At 40.3% G+C, this 5387-nt stretch overlaps 1 pseudogene; it reads right to left on the reverse strand.

Annotated features, from left to right (window-relative positions):
- Window positions 1-1690: 1690 nt before the first annotated feature.
- On the reverse strand, window positions 1691-3702 carry LOC146805939 (E3 SUMO-protein ligase KIAA1586-like; annotated as a pseudogene).
- Window positions 3703-5387: the final 1685 nt, after the last annotated feature.

The raw sequence follows: 5387 nt of genomic DNA on the forward strand, positions 1-5387 counted from the left end.
AGTTGGGGAAAGGACGAAGCCCAAAAACTCCACTTGGGTAACGTTAAAAGCGAATTTCTCCAATTTCACAAACAATCTGTTCTCTCTGAGTTTCTGTAATACTCTTCGTACCTGTTCCTGGTGCTTATTCTTGTCACTCAAATCAATTAGGATATCGTCGATGTATACGATAGCACATTCATTGATAAATTCGCTGAGGATGTCATTAATAAAATGCTGGAAGGCAGCTGGGGCGTGACACAAGCTGTTAGGCATCACATGGTATTCAAACAGCCCAAACCTTGTTCTAAAAGCCGTCTTCCACTCGTTGCCTTCTCTCATTCTAATTAGATGGTAGTTCCCCTGCAGATCTAATTGTGTGTAGATTTGCGCTCCTTTGACCTGGTCCAACAGGACAGATATGAGGGGAAGAGGCAGTGCTTAATTTGTAAAATATGAAGTGCAGGTGCTCAAATCTTTGTTGGAGGCCACACCTACTTTTCTCTGGCTCCACCCACTTCCTCCATTGGCTCCACCCATTTCCTCTATTAGCTCCACCCACATCGTCAACTGGCACTGCGAAAAGACAGATGAATTTCAGAAAGGGAGCCTTCCTCATAGTAAGGTTTAGATAGGAGGTTTCCCTGCCCTGTGAACATTTTGAAAAAGATTCAATCAAAAGTGCATTTAAAGCACAAGTTTGGAATAAATTAGCTGAGATCACTAATGCATTGAAAAGGGACAATTCCAGTGCTCTATGTGCTGATTTGGGGAAAGGACAATACTGGGGTAGGGTATGCCCTTTTTAATAGCGAGTCTATGCAGTGACTGAGTGAGTCTAAGAGTTCAAAAAGATGCAACTTTTACATAGCTTATGTGACAAAATAAACCAAAATACACTAGTCTAAACAGATAAGCGGAATAAAATCATGAAATACACTTGAATGAGTCACTTTGTCACTTCCAGTGGCCGAAGGGGTTTGGGATTTCTAAATAGCAGAGTTAGTATTCTGTTACAGCAATTACTTTTAGAGAAACAATTAAAAAAGATGATTAACAATTGGGCATGTTACTATAATTTACTCCCTGGCATGGAGTTATATGTGCATTTATTAGACATTCAGAATAGTAAAAAAGATGGAACTTAACTGGCGTTTCCAAATGTAGTTCCGTAGCAAACAGACAAGAGAGATGAGAAAAGAGGCATTTATTCAAAATATTACTTTTTATTTAAAGATTTGTATCTTAACAAAGCACAGAAAAATGTAATTGACCCCAAAAAGTCCTATAGGTAAACAAGCCAAAAGAATAGGTAATTGCTGGTTGGGCAGTGTCTCAAGTCATACCTATTAGTGCAACATGACTATCGTGCCATACAAATAATAAATAAAGACAAAATAACTAAAACTAAAATGCAGATAAATACCGTCAAATAAATACATGTTCTAAAATGGAAAAACGAAAAAGTATTGTCTTATAAAAACAAAATAAATAACATATATACAATAGAACAATAAATATAACATCCAAACAAGGAAGAGACATAAATATATGAAAATATTAAATATACTGACACTCTCAACAAAGTGTTATAAATGCAAATAAATAACCTATATAAACGAGAACAATAATTAAATATCCAAACACAGTAAAGCCTAACTTTTTCAAAACATTGCAATGACACGTTTTGCCAGTTGCAATTGGCTAGCATCTATTTTTCTAGAAAAGCCCACAAACAGTCCAAATTGCTTGTGCATAAGTCTTCCTCTTTCCTTGCTTTACTCCTAGTGTCATCAGCTGCCCTTCGTCCTTTTGCAAGCCATGACTCAACATAGGGGATGGGGTTGAATCTGTTCAACGGTGGGCCAACATGATTTAAAAACATTAAAGAACATGTTGTTTCAGTCAGCAACGATGCTCTTGTAGATGTGCAAATGAGATTCATTTGAGAAAAGCCCCGCTCACATTCTGCAGTACTGATAGCAATAGTGTGTAAGGCCATCAAAAGCTCCTTGAACTGCCTTTTAATTTCTTTTCCTCCAGATTTCTTAAACTCTCTGTAAGCACGTATGGTTTCTCTACTGGCAATGTTGAATCTTTTACACAGAGACTCAATTTCACTTTCACCATAAAGAACGGGTAGCTCATCAGGCCAGTACTGTTTGTATAAAACTTTCACTTCGCTAATCAGTGTATCATACTCGCCATTTTGTCAGTAGAATTAGTACCTCCTGTAGACAACAAACGATTTCTTAGATTTTCTGCAAGGCTACGAAAAAACTGTCCCTGTTCAATGATTTTGTCAGTGGTCTTTCCTTTGTGCAGCATCACACCTTGGAATATATTTTCTTCTATGCCCTTTTTACACTGTGAGAAGTGGTTCCCTTGCCTGTCTACCATTGCCTCAAACACTGCAATTTGCCGACAAATAGCTCGATGAGCATCAATGATTGTAGAGTCACGCTTCTGTAACTCGAGTGATAACTCTGATAACTCCTGAAGAGCATCATACATGAGGCCAAGATTAGCAACAAACTGTATAGATGATAACCGCCTTCCTAGGCCTGTGTACATATTTCGTGTGGAACTGTCTATGGAACCATCAACAGCTGCTCTAGTAAAGTGCTTGTAGAGAGCAGGATAAGCGTTCCAAACAGCCTCTACTGTTCTGAAGCTTGATGCAGCCCAACGAGTATCTAACACTCGACCTATTCTGCAAAGCTGAATGTCAAGAGCTTCTGCACATTCTTTTAGCTCCAAACGGTTTTTTACAGATGTGGCAAATAGAGAATAGAGCTTATCAAGTAAGTTTTTGAAATGATTTGTAGCGCCAATATCTTTCATGATATCATTAACGGCAAGTTCCAGGCGATGTGCTGAGCAGTGCCAGGCTACAGTATTGGGAGAGATTTTTTCTTGCAACCTCTTTACAACACCACTGCGGCGGCCAAACATCACTGAAGCGCCATCACAGGCAACTGAAACCAGGCATTTGGAGACAAAGTCCTCACTGATGTTAACTGTTTCTTTTTTTAGTGCAGATAGTAAACTGTTTACTATGCCGTCAGCTGACAAATCACTCAGCTCAATGAGGTCAACAAAAATATTAGCTGGGGAGTCCATGCCAGGTAGCTGCATTCGCATGTACACAATTAAGGAACTTTTCCTATTTAATGCAGTGGCTTCATCTAGTAAAAGACTTACTTTTGGGGAAAGTTCAATAATTTTGGTAAATATCTTCCTCTTCATTTCTGAGGATATGTGGCGCTGTATGTTTGAACAAGCTACATTGGAGTGCAAAATTCACCCCATATCAAGTCCATTCAACTGGTGGCAGTCTATCTCGGTTTCAAAACCATACACTGGTCTGTTCCGCTTTGCTTCCTTATAAGCTACTCGGAATATTCTGGCTGTTGCTGACATTTGTAAAGATTGCGCTTTTGCAGTTACTTGTAATAAAGGATCTTTTTTTGCATTTTCTAAGATTTTTAAAGTTGCAACATGAGCCTTGCTTTGTGCATGTTCTCCAATCTTTTTCCTCAATGATTTCTGCTGTTGGTCTATATTGGTGCCATATGCCTTTACAGTAGACTCAGTCCATTCTTTGGACAATTTCATTCCCCTGGATTTTTCAGCACCAAGATCACGGAGTTGGCGACACACAGAACAGCCAAGGTTAGGTCCCTTAACAATTAGCCACGGATGCTTGCGTTGGAAATACATTATTTGGTCATGTTTCCAACCTTTAGGGAGAATGCCTTTCCTAAAAACTCTGTCTGAATGTGGCTTAAGGGATCTGTCAAACTGTTTGCTAGTGCTTGGTGTTTCCTCTGTCTATACCAATCTCCACAGCATGATGCTGCTCATCTCTAAGAGGACTAGCTTGTGTCTTTCCTTCTGTAGGGATTATAACGCTGCTACTAGTAGTGGTGTCACTCTCATCTAGTGCCTTCGCTCGCACTTCATCATCTTCCTTGTTCCCTTCATCAATTGGAAGTACATGATCTTTTCTAGCAAGTTTGCTAGCAGGCTCCTCATCATCTTTGGGCTTGACTTTTGTGAAGTAGCTTGAAATCTTCTTCTGTCCAGTATGTGACATTCTAGAGAAGCAAAGTGAAAGAAAACACGCTAGACATGTGCGAAGTGTGATGTCAATTCATCTAGGTAACAGGCACAATTAATATTTATTTGCAGTTTGCACAAAGACATTTATCTCTGCATCTGTACAGCTATTACCATGACTGATTATAAGAACAACCCAAATGGATCCTACTTTGACTACCCAAATTCAGGCTTTTTCCAACTCACACATACCCCTGCCTCCCCTGCAGCGCTCACCAAAAGACATACAAAGTCTGTAAAGTTTGCCTCACTTTTAATTTTTGGCCTTTGGTGGTATTAGTACAAAAGCAGGGTGAGGTGGCAATGTGCAGAGTTAGTTACACACTGTGATTCACAAAAAAGATTGATTAATTAACACTCAGGGATAGACTGGGAACCCAAAGCAGCCCTGGCAAGTTTTGTTAGACCACCAGCGGGGTGCAGCAAGAAAGCGCAGCGAGCTTCAAGACTGCTAGAGATGTTTGGAAGAGAATTCTACCCTCAATAACATTTTGTAAAAAGAAAGACAAAAATTGCGCACAACACATTTTACAGTACATATTTCGCTGTATTAAGTTTCAAAGCATAGTAAATTGCAAATGATGACCTAACAACCACCCAGGCCAGAAAGCATGTAAATGTCACACAAGCACCCAGGCCATAAACCGTGGAAATGTCACACATAAGCACCCAGGCCATAAACCGTGGAAATGTCACACATAAGCACCCAGGCCATAAACCGTGGACATGTCACACATAAGCACCCAGGCCATAAACCATGGAAATTTCACCCATAAGTACTTAGACCAGGAAGCATGTAAACGTCACGCAAAGGAACCCAGGCCGCACCGCATGAAAATGGCAAATAAAGGCACCCAAGCCAGTGGCGCTGGAACAATTTTCAGAGTGTTGATGCTGCTGAAAAGTCCAATCATCATCACACTAAGTAAGGACAACATAGCAAATGAGCCTGGCCCATTTCCGCGGAAGTGGTGAGACTGAGTGTGTGGTATGTTGCAGTGGAGCATTTTGAAGCCCACTAATTGTTGTGGTGTTGAACTGTATGAACCAAATCTTTCCACAATCCTAAACTCACCAACCCCACGTGCCTCAACTTCCTGCTCTATCCACTCCAGTGCTGTGGTAGGTAGAATTCCAGCATATTGGCTGATGCTTTGGACAGTTGAGTAGCTACCAGACATTGCTAGTTATTATTTGTTAATGATATGTGTGTAGGCATAGGCAAGCTCTATGAAACAGTGGTAACGATACAAGATGGCTCGACATGGGTCTCTGAACTAGCAAAG

Source organism: Triturus cristatus, chromosome 8 (genome assembly GCF_964204655.1).
Source record: "Triturus cristatus chromosome 8, aTriCri1.1, whole genome shotgun sequence".
Classification (NCBI taxonomy): domain Eukaryota; kingdom Metazoa; phylum Chordata; class Amphibia; order Caudata; family Salamandridae; genus Triturus; species Triturus cristatus.